We start from the raw sequence: 21492 nt of genomic DNA on the forward strand, positions 1-21492 counted from the left end.
AGGATCACTGGAACAATGCATCAAAAGAAGAAGAGGAGAGAAACAAAGATATGTTGAAAAGAGGGAAGGGTTTTTGTGCCATAGGTAGAAAAACTGTATTAGTAGAGGGGGAGAGAAAGTCTTATTGTTCTTTATTGTGAGGAAGTAATCGATTAAGATATAGGAAGGGGAGTTCCATGAGAAAGGAGGGAGTAGAACAGAAAAAGGAAAAGAGAGGGATATGTTAAATCAACCAAACAATCAGCATTTAATAAACATGGGTAATCATCCGATAGGTTATCCAGGCGCTAGCAGGCCCCAAAGGCTCATTCGAACAGCAAAGTCTTGAGGGCCATTTGGATTTTTGCAATTGAGGTGATGGTACAGAGGTGCATGGGAAGGCTGTACCAGGTCTTTGCTGTGACGATCTAAAGTGTGCAGCAGAAGAAGAGGTTCCCACTCAAAAAAAAGGTTTAAGGGGAAACACAGAGAAAGAAAAGAAATATGGATGAAGGGGCACTCTTTTTGGTAAACAAAAATGGCCAGGGAGGGACAAGATTGAGGGTGTTAAGTGGGACCACTTTTAAAAATATTAAGACTAGTAAAAACCAACCAGTAAGAAATATTTTTTTCTTTAAAAAACATCCACCAGGTTGGTTTCATCAGCTAGGAGAAAGTCTTTCTAAGAGGAACATTTTGTCAAAACAAGGTATTCAAAGAAAATCATCAGACCTAATTTCTTCAGGTTGTTTTTTTACTAAATACACATACACTTTGAAATCCACTGATTTTACCTCTGCATAGCATAGGTGGTATTTCTGCCCGCGCCTTTTGGAAATAATAGGCATCACATGAAGAAATGAAATAAATAGTTGACAAACATTAGAAATGTGACCACAAAAATAAAGCACACACCCTGGGCTCTATCTTCAACCTGATGTTGAAAAATGTTTTGGTGCTCTACACCAGCTACAGTTATGTTGTATGTCATGTGTGTGAATATTTGGGAATTGCAATATGGTATGATGCTGCTTTGAATGTGTATAGAGTAGTGTTAAAAGTGAGATGAGCTTTGTGTTTATATTACATTAACAATTTACATTTTTAAAATGTGTTATATCTGGACCTGTGTTTTGTATGCTTTTTATAATGTGGTTTATATATGCCTGCAATATATACAATGAACCATTTCTGCATTGCTTTTATTAATTTCATTGTATTTATTTAGTTTGCAAAAGTGTTACATTTGTACAGTCTGTTGTATATAGGTGTATGCAATGTATAAGGTTATGAGACCATTTTATTCCTTTCATTGAACCTCAGCCGCCTTCGACACAGTATGCCACCACACATTACGAACACTCCTACACGACGCCGGGATCCAAGAGAAGGCCCTGGACTGGACCACATTCATCCTCTCCGGCAGAGCCCAGAGCGACCGCCTCCCCCCTTCCGGTCCACTGCCACAGAAATCATTTGCGGCGTACCCCAGGGATCCTCCATCAGCCCGACGCTGTTCAACATCTATATGGCACCGCTCCCCCACATTGCCCGACAGCACAACCTCAACATCATCTCCTACGCCGATGACACCCAGCTGATCATCTCCCTCACCAAAGACCCTCACACCGCCAAAACCAACCTCCACGAAGAAATGAAGGCCGTCGCTGAATGGATGAGGAACAGCCGGCTGAAGCTGAACTCGGACAAAAAGGAGGTCCTCATCCTCGGCTCCACCCCCTCAGCCTGGGACGACTCCTGGTGGCTGTCAACCCTAGGAACAGCCCCGACACCCACCGATCATGCACGCAACCTGGGGATCATCCTCGACTCCACCCTCTCCATGACTAAACAGGTCAACGTCATCTCCTCATCCTGCTTCAACAACCTCCGAATGCTCCGCAGGATCTTCAAGTGGATCCCCACCAAGAAGAACAGTCACCCAGGCCCTCGTCACCAGTAGGCTGGACTATGGAAACGCCCTCTATGCAGGAACATCGGCCAAGCTCCTGAGACGATTGCAACGCATCCAGAAAGCCTCGGCACGTCTGATCCTCAACATCCCCCACCGCAGCCACAACACACCCTACCTGAGAGACCTGTACTGGCTCCCCGTCAACAAGAGGATAACCTTGAAACTCCTCATCCACGCACACTAAGCTCTCCACAAGACCGGCCCAGCATACCTCAACAGACTACTCAACGACCCGCCAGCTCCGCCAGCCTTGCCCTTGCCACTCTTCCCCGCATCCAAAGAACGACCGCCGGTGGCAGATCCTTCTCCCACCTCGCTGCCAAGACCTGGAACACCCTCCCCACCAACCTGCGGCAGACCCAAGACCTACCGGCCTTCAGAAGACTCCTCAAGACCTGGCTCTTTGATCACTAGCAGCACCCCCCCCCCCCCAGCCTTGAGACCCTCGCGGGTATGTAGTGTGCTTTATAAATGGCATGATTGATTGATTGATTTACATTTTTCGAGGTAAAGTGCTTTTCTCTTGTAAGTATTATTCCATGCCTCCACTGATGTCTATGTGCTTTCCTTACAGAATTTGTGAGTGACCTTGTTTAATAAGTGACTTATTTGCCGACATTGCTAGATAGATTTCAGCCAAGATGCACTACTCCTCTTGTAAATGTGGAATTGCACTCCTTGTACACGCTTAATTTTCCCATTTCTCCTCCTACTTTACAACACATTCAACTTATTGGTCACTGATTCGGGCAGCGCTAACATCAAAGCGGCCTTCGTTAACATCAAAGCGGCAGTGGTGAGTAAAAAAAAAAAAAACTTATTATCATTCAAGTTCCCACCATTATTGTCTCAATGGTTTCCGAGTGGGCAGAGGAGCGTGACTGGTGGGAGCGTGACCGGCAATTCCTGTGCGAGACGGAAGCAAATGCGTGACCAACGTGGATGCTTGGCAACAGAGCGTGACCGGCAATTCCTGTGTGAGCCGGAAGCGAGAGCGTGACCAACGTGGCTGCTTGGCAACCGGAAACAACATCAAGAGTGAGGCAAGAGTGTGATCAACGTGCGTGATCAACGTGGTTGTTTGGCAACCAGAGATAGCGTTGTGTCATTAAAACAACATCTTTGAGTGATTATACGTTGCTTAGCAACTGGAGTCGGCATTGCTGCTGTATGCAGGATTTCTTAAGCGTATTAGGGGATGCATGTCAACAAAGTGTATAAGGCGTCACTGGATTTATTCAGCGTCACGAATCATACATTTGTATGGTGTATAATTTATGTTTCCTTGCAACAGGAAACAAACACTTTCCCCATGGTGAGTTTTCCTTACAGGAAACCTGTGAATTTCTTCTTCTGTCTGGTGATGTGTAATAACTGCACATTATTGAAAGTGACCTTATTGTTCAACGAGGTTCTTCATATTTTCATTGACTACGGTGACAACATTCATTATTTTAATTTATTGTTTTTTCTCAATGACTTTGATGCACTTTACAAGCTATATTAAGACGTTTATTGTAACCACTGTTTTGGGGGCATTTGCTTTATATTGTGTAACGTGTTAAAAAAAAAAGAAAAAAAGAAATGGATTTATCTACCATCACAGCCCCTCTTAAATTCATACAAAAACCAGACAAACCTATTATACCTTGGGAAGACTGTTTAGAGTCCTTCAAGACTTATTTAGAAGCTATTGGTGGGGAGGATTTTGTAGCCTCCCGTAAGGTTGCTTTACTTAAACATAATTTGGGGATTGAGGGTAGGAAAGTCCTTAAATCATTACCTATTGTTACCATTGCACCTATATCTCACGAAGCTGGTGAAGGTGACACTTATGAGGGTACTCGTGCTGATAACACCCATGAATTTGTGGAAGGCCCTGGAGGAACATTTTGGTAAAAAGGTTAGTATAGTAGTTGAGAGACACAATTTTTTCATCAGGGCACAAAACATGGGTGAATCCGTTGAACAATATATTTCTGTACTTAGAACGCTGGCATCCACATGTAGATTTAAGGAATTACATGAAGAAATAATCAGGGATCAATTTATCAATAGAACAAATAGCGTTAAGATCCAAGAAAGGTTGCTTGAGTTAAAAGATCCTTTGTTACATAAAACCATAGAAATAGCTAGGCGCATGGAAAATACTTATGTCAAAGAAATAAAAACTGACCAAAGTTCTGATATGAGTATCAAGATAGAGAATGCCAAAGTTTGTGCAGTAAATGTTAAAAAAGGTGATAACAGTGTCAAAAGTGACACAAGTGTCAAAACTTACCCCAAACGCAACCGTTATTGTTTTAGGTCTGGTAGCACCAAACTGCTGACTATGACAAGTGTTTTGCACTCAAAGAAAGATGTTACAAATGTAAAAAAGTGGGCCATCTGAGACGCATGTGCAAAGCTGGCAATACAAGTCATTGGAAACTGTCAGTCCATGCTATCACAGAATACAGTGATGAATCTTCAGATGAAATTGAGATATTAGTGATCGGTGTTGATACTGTAAATGAAATTCAGGAAGGTTATAATCCACCCAAGTGTACACCAGGTTTTAATGACATCAAAGTTTCAGTATGGGCAGATTCCTGCTCACCATACACCATAATTAATAAGGAAGAGTGGGAAAAATGTGGCAAACAAAAGTTAGACACTCCGATGTCCAACCAGTTGGGTATTGCGTTGTTAAGTTGCCATTGTTAGTTTTTTTTATATGTAAATTATCATTTAAAGACAAAGAGGCTTCTTGCAAAGAAAATGTGGTGGAAAAAGAGAGATCTTTACTGGGATTGTGTGAACAGAAAAAGCTGGGCATAATGCTTAACCCTGATCACCCCCAACAGGTGTTAGTGACTGAAGACACTGAAAAGAATAAATGGAGAACCAAGTTTCCTAAATTATTCAAGGAAGAGCTTGGTTGTTTAAACCAATTTGAACATTGTATTGTTTTAAAAACTAACAGTGTACCTTGTGTGCATAGGGCCAGGAATGTTCTTTTTATGCTGTGGAAACAATTGAAGAAAGAATTACAAAGACTATGTGATGCACAAATTATTGAATCTATTGAATCATCTGAATGGCTTAGTCCAATAGTTTTGGCACAAAAACTGGATGGAAATTTGCGCATGTGCGTTGACCTTAGAGATCTCAACCGCAATATCTTAGTTGACCGGTTCCTCTTCCACACATCAACTATATCGTTTCATGGGCAATTGATGCAGAATATTTTTCCTTGATCGACTTATCCAGCGCCTACCACCTGGTTCATTTGAATCCTGCATCAAAGCATCTCACTTCTTTTATAACGTCGGAGGGTGCTTTTCGTTTTGTCCGAATGCCTTTTGGGTTGGCGTCTGCTTTTGCAGTATTTCAGAGAGTGATATGTAAAATTTTGAAGGGTAAATCCAAGGTCTTGGTATTTCAGGATGATGTACTAGTGTGGGGCTCAAACCGTGAGGAGAATAACATGTTTTTAAATGAAACCTTGAGTAAATTACAACATGCTGGTTTAACAGTGGGTATGTACACGTGTACGTTTGGCATAGAACAAATAGATTACCTAGGTCACACTTTATCCAAGACTGGTGTTAAACCCAAAAGAAAATTATTAGATGCCATTACCGATGCACCCCGTCCTAAAGAAAAAGAACAATTACGATCATTCTTGGGTTTGGCAAACTTTTATGCTAAATTTGTGCAAAACTTTGTGGACAGAGTGCACAAAAGGGCAACAAATTTGCATGGAGTGAGGAATGTCAAAATGCTCTTGAAGATATTAAGAAACAAATTGCGAAGGCCATTGCAATTAAACCGTTCAACCAAAGTGATCAGAAAATTATTGCAGTTGATGCATACGGTTATGTGCTGTTCTAATGCAAAGACATTTGGGGAGTGAACGAGTTGTGGCGTTTGCCTCTCGTACTCTTAAGGGAGCTGAACCTACATCCTCGGTCATAGAGAAGGAAGCCTTAGCATGCTGGTGGGGGGTTGACCATTTCAGGACTTATGTGTGGGGTACTCACTTTGAAGTTAGGTCAGACCATAGACCCTTAATAGATATATTCACCACAAAAGTGCAGGGAAAGCAACCCCGAGAATTGCCAAGTGAGTATATAGCCTGCAAGGATTTGATTTTTCACTGAACTATGTACATGGGATCCGCAATGTCAATGTGGATTGCTTGTCTCAATTGCCATTGCAATGTATGGATGATGGAGATGAGTCTAATGAGGAATATGTGGTTGCAGATATTTCTGAAGCTTGCAAGGCTGTCATCTCTGTAGATGAATGGAAATCTGCTGTGAGGGTGGATGACATTACATCTGACTTGTTGAAGGAATTATTGTGTCCCTCCCTACCCAATATGATGTTGAAAAAGAAATTTGGTGAGTTTCAGACTGTGTGGGATGAGCTGTCTGTGGAAGATGGGGTGCTACAGAGGGGTGACCGATTAGTTGCACCCAAGGGTTTGTGTCCTCGATTGTTAAAGTTGTTACATGAAGGACACAATGGGATGTCAAGTATGAAAAGGAGAGGGAGAATGACTTTCTGGTGGCCTGGTATGGACAAGCAGGTTGAAGAATGTGTACGTGGATGCATTGATTGCATGTGCAGTGAATAGTCCCATCGTGTTGAAGAATCTTCCATTACATCCGCTGATTTTCCAAGTAGACCTTGGGAAAGGGTAGCCATGGATATTTCGGTTCTTTTTCTGCTAAAGGCATTGCTAATAAATTTAAAATTGTCATGATTAATTATTATTCTAAATTGCCAGCAGTGGCATTTTCTAGTGAAGTTAAGGCGTCTAATATAATTGAATTTTGTGAAAAAATAATTCACAGAGAAGGGTGTCCCAGCACATTAGTCACGGACAATGGTCCTCAATTTGTAGCTGAGGAGTTCAATAATTATCTATCTAAGATGGGAGTCAGACATCATACCACTACGGTTTACAATCCTATGGAGAATGGCCTAGTCAAGACATTCAACCATGTTTTGAAAGAGCGTGTGCAACTGAATGATGGCTATGGGTGCAATTGCAAAGATGTGGTTATGGAAATGTTTTGGAGCTACTGCACCACTCCACATTCAGTTACTCTAGAAACTCCTTTAATGCTTTTGAATGGTAGACAGCCGGGTACCCAAGTATCTCCATTATGGATGGTCAAGGGTCATACCCATCCTTTAGACAAGGACATTCTCGTGAAAAGAGTTAAAAAAAAGTCAAGCTAAATATGTGGTCAGACACAATGACAAGTTAAAGAAAAACAAACAAATATTCTGCGTGGGCGACGGGGTCAGAACTAATAGTTTGGGGACTCGGAAGATGTCAAAGTGGTCTGTACCTAAGTGTGTAACTAAGGTAATTTGTAACAACCTATGGTTATCAGACGGTAAGAAATGTAATGTGCACAGAGTCACTTTATGCCATGCCCTGGCCAAGGGGGGTTTGGGCCAAGAAAGGTTTGTTGACAATTCAGGGGAGGAGGTTGCTGATGGTAATCCTCTAAGGGGAAGTAATCCTGTGAGTGGAAGTCACAACCATATTACCAGATCTGGCAGGTCAACTGGTAATGATGAACAGGCCATGGAGGCCCGTGTCAGGAGGAGACATGTACGGCTTAATGATTATGTGTGTGGTTGATTGTGCATTTTGTGTATTTCATTCTCAACATCAAAATGTAGTACTTTACATTGCAATTATTATTTAATTAGGTTGTATTGTGTCTTTTGCTTTATTGCTACATTATTGGAAATTGCTGTTGTTACATTTGTATTCTGTATTCTTTGTACCATTGTATTGTTGCATTATAGGAAATGGAGATGTGTTGTATCTTGGTAACATGATTACTCTGTGGTATCCTAGTGATGTGTGAGCCTTCCATTTTCTGGAAGATTGGCCAGAGCTGGGACTGTTGCTGCCAAGAGAGGGTTGCTTCAGGGGTTGTTCCTGTTAACTTAATAAATCATCTTTCATTTGTAATGTGTGTTCCCATTCTTTAAAAAAACCATGTCACATTCACGCTAAAGAGATTAGTACGCTTAATGTCATAGCACAAAAATTCACAGCCAAAGCTATTGTCAATCATATCATCTGCCCACACAAATTCACCCTCCATTTGTTGAGAACAGGTAAATACACCCACCACAAGTACATATACTCCTACATGTCTTTCAACCTGAGAACAATCTACTTCTACCCTGCTGCTGCGTTGCATTGTATAGCCCTATAAATGATTGAGGAGTAATATGAGCGATCCCCAAACTTAGTAATGGAAAAACTGGAGATGATTGAAGAGAGGGTCCTCCAGAATATCCTCAGCTATATGGCGCAACAGACAGACTAACGCTGGGGGCGTGTGGTACGGCCATCACATCGTGGGCTGTGGGCGTGTCCTGGGGGCGTGTGTCCGCCATTCATGCCATGTGAGTCAAACATACAAGCGGCAATTACGTTGCTGCGCAGCATCAAGGGGCACGCTGGGGGCGTGAAAAATGCTGGGGGGGTGTGTCCGGTCTTCATGCCATGTGAACGCAATTGCGCTGCATCAAAGGGCACGCTGGGGGCGTAAGAAACGCTGGGGGCGTGTTCTACTTTCCGCCCTTCATGCCATGTGGGTCTTACATTAATCAGAAGATCGTCTGCTGTGGCCGTGTGCTGGGGGCATGACAAACGCGTTCAGCTGGAGGCCTGGTAAGTAACATTACTGCAGCCTCCTGCGCACTGTTACTGAACTCTCTCATTCAACGAAATTAGACGCAACTGATACCATCAACCAGGGCTCTAGCCGGGCTCAGGCGGCGGATCAGTACACTAATTACACGCGCCTGATAACATCAATCAGGGCTGCAGCTGGGCCTCAAGCAAGGGGAACACGCGCCTGCTAACATCTAACAGGCCTGCATCTGGGCCTCAAGCGGGGGAACACACAAATGAGCGTGTCTGCGGGGACAATTACTGCAGCCTCTCCTGCTCGCTGTCACTGAACTCTCTCATTAAATGGATTTACCCACGGCTGATAACTCTCTCATTCAACAACATTACACGCGCCTGCTAACATCAACCAGGGCTGTAGCAGGGCTCAGGCGGCGGATCACTACATCAATTACACGCGCCTGCTAACATCAACCAGGGCTGCAGCTGGCCCTTCTCCATCCCTATTCTAATGAAACAAAAAATGTTGTCTACCGCAAGATTTTAAAATAAATTGCCCTTGCCAAATACACACATTACACACATTCTATTTCATATCCAGACAATGTCGGGATGGGCTGCTAGTGTTATAATATTTCCTGAATTTTCACAAAATTAAATAAAGATAATTTATGTCAATTCTGCATACCTCAAGTCACCAAGTCAACATTTAATTTTCTCCGACACATAATCCTTGCAATGCAAATAGTTAGGCATACCTCCTTCATTTGTTCCATCTTTAGACCTGTATTTAATTGGAGCATCATAATGCTATATCAGTTACATGACATGACGTGACATGGTTTGAGAAAAGGAGCAATCTCATTTGTGAGCTCTGTGCAACATCTGGGAATTAAGCAAGTGGATGTGAGAGACTTAATGTGCTATAGAACCACTTTGATGACTATAGTGACACCGTAAATATTGGTTTGTGTACAAAAACACACCTTTGCTTGAGGAAGGGATTAATTATGGAGTCTTTGGACAGCCACCCTTACAGTGTAACACTTACCAATGACACAGTTAACATTGATGCACATGACAAGGAGACCAAAGAGAAACATTATTTGCAGTGGACATCCATTAAGCAGGTGAGTAGCAACAGTAAGCAGGGCAAAGGGCAAGGAGGGTCTCAACTGTGGGGCTGGTACCTAAACTGATAATAAAAAGGAGGAGGAGAGTGACACCTCTAGAGATGGGGAGTGTTTACCCATGCAGATACACTCACACTTCCACATAACATGTCTCCAGGTAGAGGCCTCAGATCAGAGGAGATGGTAGAAATGAATACTTTATCCTAGTAAGAGAGTGCAAATGGCCCTTCGACTAGCCCGGACCAGCCTGTGATGACAAGCAGACAGGTCTCTCCAAGACCACCTTCAAATCCTTCAACAATGCACCACTAACATTAGGGCTGAGGCGGCCTCTTTCATCACTCCTTTTTCAAAAGATAGTGCCCATCCATTGGAACAGCAGTGGCCTAGGGTGAGATTTGCCCAGTGACCTCAGAGTCAGCTTGTTTTCCTTTGCCCCAATCCCCTAAGTGTGTGTGTACTTTGAGACATTCCATGAGAGGAACAAGGGGGTGGAGGTATGGCATTAGGCCATCATTCAGGTCCTTAATTGGGAATTTGTAATGACACAAAAGGAGTTCAAGCATCTGTATTATGTCCAGGCTGCCCACTTCAAATAGGGGACCTTCGTGTTATCCTCCTGGCCTGCTGCCATGTCATCCCAGATTAACCATTTTTGCCTTATATCTCACCCTTGCTGTTCAATCAATCGGGGTGTCTGGTCCTTCATTACTTTTGAACTTGCCCATATCTCTGGAGGTGGCAGAGGTCACCCTGACCTAAGACCTCAAAAATATGCAGGCACTCGTGTCACTCACTTCGGACAGTGGGGAGAAAACCACATCTGGAAAGGGGAGTGAAATGTATTTTGCATTAGACTCATTTCACTTTTGCTGTACATAAGAATTCCACAATGGACACTTGGACTTTGGTTGGACATTTTCTCTAGACATTTGACTTTCTGTTATATTATTCCACATTAACAGTGTAAATAGTTTTTTGGCCCCTTGACATTACTATGTACCTGTGGTTCCCTTTAATGCAAATCATTTCCACATCCCACCAAGTTTCCTCCTGCCTGGTTGGTTATCCCCTCTCCCCCCAATTCCATAAACCTCTTTTTATTCCCAAATTGTTCCTGTTAATCAAAATTTTCTGATATGTAAAATTATACATGAGAATTTACCTTGTTTGCTCCCGTGTGAGAATGCCTGTGATGGATTTGTGAATCAGATATCACATGTCTGGTTCACACATTCCATGACTATTAGTACACATTTATTATCGTTAGGTTCTAGTATTTATCATGAGATTAGCAGGACAAATTTATTAATGGAGAAGAGGGATGGTCACAAAACATAGTTACATGATTGAGTAGAGGAAACAAACATACTGAGGTGGAGTCCTTCTGGAACCTGGGCCTCTCTCTTGAAATTACACAAAATCCTTTGCTGGCAGATGACATCCTTGTCAGTCACAGAGTCACCAGCTAATGAAAAGGAGGGACGGACTCAAGTTAGTATAATGACTTCAGTTAAGTTGATAATGCATACTGGCTGTTACATGGTAAGTTCAAATGACACATTGGCACAGTCACGTTAGAACTAAGTACTACATTTGAGTGTACGGGGACTTTGGAATGGGCCAATGACATCAGCAAGCAAAGTGCCTGTTGTATTCCCTTTTGCATTCCTGTTACCATAATAATTGTAAAGCTGTTGTGTATTTGTTTAAATTGTATTCTGATGTTGGCTATTTCTAACTGCTTTCTGAATGTGGAATTCGCTGACAGGTCAGTTGCCAGATTAGTTAATTCGATGAACACGCTTGGTACTGTATAACATGAATAAATATTCTTATTCTCTATTCGGCTTGGATTTATATCTTAACTGTGCCTTTCGTGATAGCACCACTGGTACTTTTAGATTGTATGGAATGGTGCCTGTCAACTGCCGATGTTGCTCTTTTTATAAGGTTTTTAATGTGGACCTTGATGGAGCAACTGTGAAATAGCAAAATGGGAAACATAAAAGTCATGGGGTACACTGTAATTGTTGCCAACAGTCAATGTTGTGGTGGCATGTGTCTAGACAGAGGGAAGCAGTTAAGTACACAATTTTGCCCATTGTACCTGGCCAACAAATGACACATGAAGGAGGTGTTGCTTGCTCGCATTGTACCAGAGTATTTTGGACAAATCTAGATATGAAGAAGAATACATTGAAACATGTTATTGTTATAGGATACTAATTTCTGTTGTTTAGGACACATGTCCTTATAACCTAGCTACTGCACTTTCCCAAACGTTTGCCATAGATGCTAGACCAAACAAGTGAGGCCACTGCTGCTTACATATATATATATATATATATATATATACAAATTCTCTGAAACCCCACATGTCCATTAATTGATTTAAAGTCGGACGGGGACCATTGACAGAAGCATGTCCAGGCTATTTTGAAAAGATTGGCTGAGTACAAAAAATGTTTACTCCCTCAGGTTATTGCTGACACTGCGACGGCTGTAAAGCGGCCACACACACGATGTGTGCATCTTGCTACATATGTATACAGCCATGGCACACTTGTTGTCAAGGACACATGAGACATTCATGTATGCGAGTCAGCATTACATGTATTATACATTGAGAGAAAACGAAATCCCTTTTAACTGTCTAACAGTATTAACATCATTACAAAAACAACACACTTACATACATTCCCAGACTAATCAACAATGTCAAAGAAAGACACTGTTGACAAAGAAAAAGTGTCAATTAGCACTATATCCTGCTTTTAGACTGAGATGGGGTATTGTTCAACGTCTTAAAAATAGCATTTGAAATTTCAAAGAATGTGATAAATCTCAAATGTTCTCCATATTCGAAGAGTAATTAAGAGCTTCTTTACATTTACAAAATCTGCTCTGTAAAAATCGGATTGAATAGATTATTTATTTATTTATGGATTTACTCCGGGACAACAGCATTAAAGGTGGATCATGTAGTCATCCTTGGGCAAGATGGTGATCGTGTGAGTAGGGGGTACTGGCCGTCCTCCCTGCTTGTTCCTTCTACACAGTGCACCTGGGTGGAGGTTGCTGCCCCTCTTACCTGTGTGCAATGCTCACTTACCTCAAAACTGCAAGATGGTACGGACGCTATGGGCTGAGGGCCATCAAGATTCTGCGACTCGTCAGAAGCCTTCTGGTGTGGTATTATACCCATGCGGTGGGGAACAGCCCCGGAGGTATTCACTGTTCACTGCTGCAAGGAGAGGCCCCAAGACTTTTGGGGCCTCGAAGTTCAAGATGGCAAACCCCAGTGGACGCAGGACACAGCAAGCCAAGCTCTGACAGGGAGCAAGCATTTATGAGAAACCGGATAAGGCTGGCCGGGGGATCAGACTCCACCATGACAGCGGCTGATTTTTTCAAAAAGTCAAACCGGGTCCCAGGACTAGCGTCAACCGGCAAGTACAGAAAGTCCTCTCAATCATTCAATTTTTTTGCCAGAGTCAATGCACAAGGTATCGACTGTCACTATCAGGGAACTCCCTGCGTGCATGAAGAAACAGGCAGTGCAGAGATTTCGGCAACTGTAGGTGTGAGTATCCCGGTGCAAGCTTGCACTCCTCCCCCAGCACCAGCTCAAACAGAGGTTGAGACTGTCAATTCAACAGGCAATCGGTGGCCAAACAGTCTCAAAGTTATGCTGTTACAAGCAGTGAATATAACATTAACTGGGGGGTCCGACCCGGACGCAATACATGGAACTTTGACAGCCTAATGGTGTAAGCACAGAAGGGGCCCACCTGGGAACAAACTCCTAGTCAGGCACAAGGGCATGCACTTTTCGGGAAGGCCAGTGAGCAAAAGTAAAAGTAAATTGCCTTTGGTTAATACTGGGGTAGAGACTGACACGGTGGAACACTTCTTCTCGTTGTCTGATCAGTTGTCTGAGCTGGGGACAACTCGGATGAGGAGCTCAGAAGGGGTTCAAGGTGCTACAGTGAGCTGAGTGGAAGAAGGGAGATCCTCTGAGACGACCTTGGTGAAAAGGATCCCTGGCAAACCAATAAGAAAATAAACGCACAAAAAGGGGAACCTGCTGCAAATGCTGGATGGAAATGGGAATACTTGGCAATGGCCAGGTGGGCATGCAGCTGGCTCAACCTGAGTCTGCACTTTTGAGGCTATATATCAAGGAATCATGGCCCAACGGAGGGCAACCCAAGCAGACAGATGTAGGGAACAGAATGCCAACAGTACACTTCAAGGCACTATGAGAAAGGTTGCAAAAGCATCCTCTGAGTTCTCTGACAAAAACGTGGAGAACGAGGTGACCATCTTAGAGGCCGACATGCCTGTAAACCAAAAAGTGGGAACAGAGACTAAAACACAGTAGAAATTTGAGGAATTTGAAAATAGACTGAGGCGCAATAACCTCAGGGTTCTTGGTATTGCTGAGGGAGCCGAGTAGAGCATACTTAGATGTTTGTAGTTGGCCTATACAAGAGCACATTTCCAGAGCTGACATATTAGAACTGGGATCTAGAGATCCAACAAGCACATAGCCTCCCTTTTACACAAAACTAGTACCATGTTCAACATGGGGGAAATCAAGGGCTATCCTTGTATTTTTGGGAAACTTCCTACTTAGGATGTCCGTTTTCAAAAGAGCACTACAGTTGAAAGGTGATGACGCTTGAAACAGATGACACAGCTTTTTCAATCTAAAGAAGCACACGTTTTTCTGATGAACCCAGCCAAGTTTAAATTCATTATACAGGAAACAACGCATTTCTTTACCTCAGAGATTAAAGCAGAAGGGCTTCTTGAGAACCTGGAGTAGCTCAGATCCTCCAAGATTTAGTTTCCTAGATGTGATTATGATGGCTTGCTGGGGCTTCCTCTAAACTTGAGTACAGTCTATATGGGGTGGGGGAAGCTCACTCAAGGGTTTATGGGCCTGATGATGGTTGCTTATTGAAATTGCAATGTCCTTATTTTTTTTCTGTGCTATTCAAATGCTAACAGTCAGAGCCTTGAATCTCGTAGGTGCACTCTGCAAAATTTTAAGATTAACTTTAGTTTTTCTCCAGTAGCACTCACGGGAGGAGGGCATATCTCCATCTACGGACTATGTTTGGTCCAGTTCCAGTTTCATGGTGGTGAGGGTTATCGGTGGGGTGGATGGAGGGTCTAGGTGGGGTGTTGGGGGGAAGGGGTAGGTATGGATTGGTCACGGGGAGTGGCAGGGCATTGTTGGTGTAGGTTTTAAGGCATGAACGTTTTTTACAGCATAAAAAGTGGCAAAGACATGGCATGATGCATTTTTGTGAGTTCCTTTTTCTGGAAACTTATGCCTTGGCAGCAGAATAGTTTTTTGAAGGTTATATGTGAGAATTTAGGAATGACAATGAAATCATGGGTATGCTGGATATCGGGGAATAGAATCAGATTAGTGAATGCCTCAAAATAATTTACATATTTTCACAATAAATGCATGTGGTCTGATAATAGACTTAAAATGGGTAGAATAGCACTGGGTCTTAAGGCAATGAAGACTGGCATCATTTGTATACATGAGATGCACATCCCCAGCGGGAGAAGGAAGTTGTTGGAAGACGTGGGGTATTCGCTTCTCTGCTGCAAGACACAGGAAAGGACATCCAGGGGTGTAGTCATCATCACTAACAAAACTTCAGGCACAGTAATTCAGAGCTTGGCAGATCCATTTGGGAGGTGAATGATCTTCGAGCTTCGTGTGGCCTTGGGAAGGCTCACCTTATGCTTGGTAAGTGTCTCCAATGTAGAAGAGGCTGCAGTTATTGATTATCTAAACCTGAAGCTCTCAGCCTGGCCAACCCCCCCTCATCTTGCGTGGGGACTTTATTCAACATAGGGTTTTTTGTGGGAATTCCAGGGAGTGTCATTCATACACTGGTAGGAAGCCACTGGTGTTTGGAGCAGTTCAACAGCTAGTCAAAGACCATGGACTGACCTATGTTTGGGATAAGTTAAAAGATCCAGAACCTGGAATAAACAGGCACTTCTGGATTATTTTCTGTTGTCTACATCTCTTACCAAACAGGCGGGAGTTGAAATATATCCTAGGGTGCTATCGGATCATAACCCTCTAGAGCTTGAATGTGCAATCACTGGTCTAGTGAAGCCATGTGGGACTTGGAAGTTTGACAGAAAACTCCTATTCTGACAGAACATATATATCACATGCGTAAGTGGTTAACAGATTTCCCTGCAGTGAAAAGAGACACTACTGCTAATAATATGGGGTGGGACACTCTTAAAGCAGGGGTCAGGGGTGAAACACTCAGCTATAGTCTTTATAAACTGTTGTTGTAATACTTTATTCGATATATTACATATCATAAAAGTACAAACATTTATATACATAGAACCAAATGTACAAAAGTATTACATCCGCCAACATTTAAAAAAGGCTAAAATCTATATACAATAAAAAATGTAGTTACAGACAAGGTGCACTCAATCTAAAATTCATCTATATAGGTACGAGGATCTAATTATTAATGTTACTTATCAGCCTGGTCCGTATGAGCCAGGCACTAGCCAAGAACTTTGCAATCCTGCAAACAATAAACAGCGATGTAGTGTCCGATAGAATGATACGTAAAGCAATCCTGAAATCTCTGACTCCCATCTCCCTACACACAGGTTTTAACCATCTTGCTCTAGGCAGTTTATAAGCTTTACAAGCAAACAAAAAATGGGTCAGAGTTTCCCTCTTGCATGGACACCCTGGGCAAGTAAGATCGTGGTCCCTCACTCCTTTCCACCCCTCTGTGAACTTTTTGAGGGGGAGTATACCGTACCTCATCTTCAAGAAGAGGGATCTGTCTCTCGGGATTTGGATATAATCCAAAAAAGGCTCCAACTACCTAAATGGCTTATGTTCAAGGAATTGATTAGTTAGTTGGCCCCACTTTGTACTTTTAGATTCCTCAGACTCAACCCACTCCCAATGAATTTTCTTAACAATTTGTTTGTGAAGTGGCGTCTGAGAATTCCAAAATTCAACCATTCCTAACTTCACAACTAACTGTTTCAAAGAATTTAGCCCTTTTATCTTGTTCGCCACATTCGGTTTAATCAGCTCATCCAACACCCTAGCATAGCTTGCTAACTCTGGGGTCCTTCTCAGGCGCACCCAAAATAGCAGTGGGCGAAGGCGTACTATGTCTGCAATTGAGCGTTTACCCATATCGTTATACAGGGGTTTCAGAGGGGTTGAGAGGGGGAGTGACACTAAATCTCTCACAAACTTGTTCTCAGCGGTAACCATATCTCTTGTGTTTTCGCCCCCCCCACAATTCAGAGCCGTAAACCGCCGAGGACAGTGCCTTCCCCTCATAGACCACATGGCCGATGCTATTGGCCTGCTCGTGGTCGCTCGCTGGTCTCTCAGGATAACTCCTGAGACCCTTTTCAGGTTTAAGAGCATCTTCGCTAAGTGGGAGTCCCATTTCATGTTGTTACATAGCCTTACCCCCAGGTAGTCAAACTCTTCCACCACCTCTAGCACGGACCCATCTAAGGTAAGATGAACCTTCCTGGCTTTTTTTTTGGTAGATAAGACCATCAGCTTGGTTTTTGTTGTGTTCACTGTTAGCCCTCGCTCTTCGCAAAACAGACTAAAGCGGTCAAGCAGCTTCTGTAAACCAGATGGGGTTTTGGACATCAGGAGGGTGTCGTCTGCAAAGAGTAGGGTTGGTGTTTTTTCCCCGGCCAGGACTGGGGAATCGGCAGTGCCCTCCCTCAAATAGTCTACCACCCCATTTATAAAGAGGGAGTCTTTATAAGCAGAACAGAGACACAGCCAGATCCATGGGCTAAATTGCAAATCTTTTACTCCTTGAAGCAACACTGACTAGATTCTTAATGGAAGGGCAGGATTGTAGTGAAATTCAGCAGAACATTGTGGCACTTAAAGCTATAAATAATCAGCATTACTGTAAGGAAGTAGCCGCTTAAATTACAAAACTGCAAGTCAGAGTGCTATGAATATGGGGAAAACACTAGCAGGCTATGAGCACATCGCACAAGACAAAAATAAACAGAAAGATGGGCTGATGCTATTGTAGATAATCAGGGGCAATACACCGAAATCTCTGCAGAAATTGATATTAGGGTTTAAAGAATTCTATGAATCGCTTGATTCAGAGGATACATCCCCACTGTCAGACAGCTACATAGATTTCTTAGTACATACAGTAAGTGGGAACATTTTGAGTGATGAAGAGTGGGCTTTTCTTCAATACGTGATTTCTCCTGATGAAGTAGCTGAAGCTGTTAGATCACTGGCCTTGGGGAAAGCACCAGGACCAGACAGGATTCCTCTGGTATTCTATAGGACCTTTCTCCTGGAGCTTGGGGAAGATATGACTGCTACCCTTTTAAGGATACAGAGGGAGGGTGAAGTACCCCCTCTAGGGAGGTTACTAACATTGTTATGTTAAGGAAAAAGGGCAATTTTAATATTGGTACTGATTGCTGCAGCATACAGGGATTTTGGTAGGGCAATACACATAATGTAAACCATGCCGAGAGACCAACTATATATGAGTTCACACAGGGGTCTGGTGCTAAGGGTTGCTTTCTAAGAAACTTGGAAAGAAGCGACTACAAAAAAATAGATTTAGGATAGTGGAAAGGTCATTTTAGGTGTGGTGGTAGTTAAAGAGAATTGTCATCACTAGGTTCAATCGCTATTCATCCCTATGGGGCCCCCCTGCCTTACCGGCAATATTTCATGATAACATGGGCAGAAACTTTGTACTGTATCCTTTGATCACTCTGTCATTAAAATCATGGAAACTGAAGTAGCTGTACTATTGCATTTTACCAGGTGAAATTTTAGTTTGCCATTTTCTACGGTTTTTTAAGTATCCTGTTGTTATTATCATGTACAATATGATTATGTATTCCCTCTTGTATTTAACAAACTTAATAAAAAAAAAGGTGGAACTTGAATTCATTACAATGTGTACAACTACATTCTTTTATTGGGAATAGTAAGAGAAGCATGTTCATAATCTTGTGCCTGTAATCCGTATGTACTGGTACTTTTAAGTACTGTTGTATGACTGAGGTATTAAAAGGGTCACTAAGTAGATCAGCGGTGACTGTCTTGCATGCATTCAGTGTAATCAACAGCACATCCAGTATGTGATAGCTGAATCTTTATGGTGTACTTTAAAGTTCTTATTGAAGGGTTTTTTCGCCGGCTATATTCAAGTTCAGGTCTCTAGTTGCCATTTATCCATGCCATAGGGCATGATATTATGGCAAGTTCAAAGTTGTGCTTTCTCATTACCATATGTAGTTCTATACATGATTATAGTACAAATCAAGGTTGTTAGTTAATCTTTGTCGAGTAAATTTTAGAAACACATTTGTTAGTCAGCCTACGGGTTCATGACTGCCATGGAGAAAATGTTGAATGTGTGTGTTCTATGTTGAGTTAGCAAACAATTAATGTGTTTACAGACCTACCACAGGACTTGTGTATACTTGTTTTTCATTTTCCTCTGTGTGATAAAGTGATAGTTTACTGAAGATACAGGACATACAACGATATGTACTGGTTCAGAATGAGGGAGACTTACCAGGCATTGTCATCTGTCATCGTAAGTGGCCAGACCACATGACTATGCAATAAGGGTAGCAATAGTAGTGGTCGGGCAAGTTCATGTGGGGGACACAATACAATATCTGCAATGGTGACAGTGACATGATGAGTATGTATGTTAGAAGAAGAGGAAAGTACATTTCAGTGTGGACGAGAAAGTAATACTAATCGATGAGGTGACAGACCACCAACACCAGCTGTTTGTCACCTCTTACATGCCGTTATCCAAAAAAGATGCCATCAGGCAGTCAATATTGGCTAAGGTCAACTGCATGGCTCATGCAAAGAGGACAGTGCCAGATTTGAAGAAAATCTGGCATGACATTAAGTGCAGGACCAAAGAGAAAATGGGGCAAAACTGGAAGGCAGCAATGCAGACCGGAGGAGGGAGACCAGCAGAACAGGAGGAGCTGGATGCCCTGAAGGAGCGGGTGGCAGCACTCATCCAATAGGGGTTGGTGGCAGGACTTCCAGGACAGGAGAGTGCAGAGCATGAGGAATGTCAAGACCCACAGGGTAAGTTGTAACAAGGGGCAATATGGCTAGCAAGCTAATGTTGTGCAATGCATTTTCTAAGGGTCGAGTCCTCATTAGCGACATGTGTTGTGCAAAGGGAAGTCATGTATGTCAATAATAATGAAGTGTCACATAAAAGCCTTGTACCCAGGACAGTCAGATGTTACCCAGTTCATTTTAGATCCATCATGCAAATCACAATATATATGTCAGAAGTGCAGTACCGGGTCACTACTGCCCCGGTGCATTGCCACATGTAGGTGTATACAGTACAGAACCCATTTGAACTGCAAATGCAACAACACACTGCAACAGATATAAGGGGTCTCATTTATGAGGTCTCACCAGAACTATTGTGCCACTGGGACGTCACTTGTCTGACGTTCTGGTGGTGCAAAGTGCCACTGGCAAATTTATAAGGGCACGTAAAGCCATGTTACACTGCTTTTCATGGCCTTATAACTGTGTGCCTCTTTCATGTTTGAAAGTGAGGGTGTTCCCAGCAACATCCATGTCTTTTTGACACTGCCCCAGATTTACGAAAAATCGTAACTCTAAGGCTACGCCAAAAACGTACGCCTCACCATTGGAGGCATAAAGGAGGCACAATGAGGAGTAATATCTTCATTTCGCCACATTTTGTCCTTTTTCTATGTGTGCTGCATTCTGCAGCACACATACAAAGATCAAAAAGCCCCTTGTGATTGTTTTTGTGCTGGAAGGTTTGCCTTAATGAGGTCCATGGTCTTACAGGTTATCGCCTTGCAACACGGGGGGATCACATTTCACACATTTTAAAATTAAAACTCCAGAGGTGCAAGGTGCAGGTGAAAAAGCTCCATAGGGTCATATGAAGAATAACACATCACCGGTTGTTCGTCTCTTCATGTGTCGTACCGGTAGCACAATGGTCTGCACCCATTTTCAAGGTCATTATTAGATTTGGGGGTCTTTAGTTGGCACAGGTAGGTACTTGTGACAAATAGGGACCCTTGCCTCTAGTCAGGGATAAGGGGGTACATTCCTAAAATAACCCCTGCTCACCCCCTTGGTAGGTTGGCGCGAGCAGACAGGCTTTTCTCAGAGGCAATGTGTAAAGCATTTGTGACCACATATAGTAATCAAGTGACAACACTACAGATGGACACCGCACAGGTTTTATATCAAAAATAGGTATTCTTTCTATAGACTTAACACAAGACCACAAACGACAACAATCCACAACACTGTACTTAAAATGGTAGTTTTAGCTTAGTTCTGTTCAGTTCATAAAATGCGACACGTTAAGTCAATGTACCATACAAGGCGTTACGCTTCCACAACAAAAGTGTTACAGCGATGAAAATGCGGCAAAGTTCCGGTGAAAAGAAATAAAGATGTGAAGATCTTCCAGATGTGGCACACTCCTCTGGTGTTGCGAGAAGTCTCGGCTCGATGCGTCAGCTGCAGCGGCGACACCCTAGTTCAGTGATGCGAAGACAGCGGCTTTGGTGGCAACACTCTTCTCCCCGATGCGAGATGCTTCCGCTCGATGCGACAGCTGCAGCGGTGACACCCTTGTTCAGAGATGCGAATA

Source organism: Lissotriton helveticus, chromosome 6 (assembly GCF_964261635.1).
Source record: "Lissotriton helveticus chromosome 6, aLisHel1.1, whole genome shotgun sequence".
NCBI lineage: Eukaryota > Metazoa > Chordata > Amphibia > Caudata > Salamandridae > Lissotriton > Lissotriton helveticus.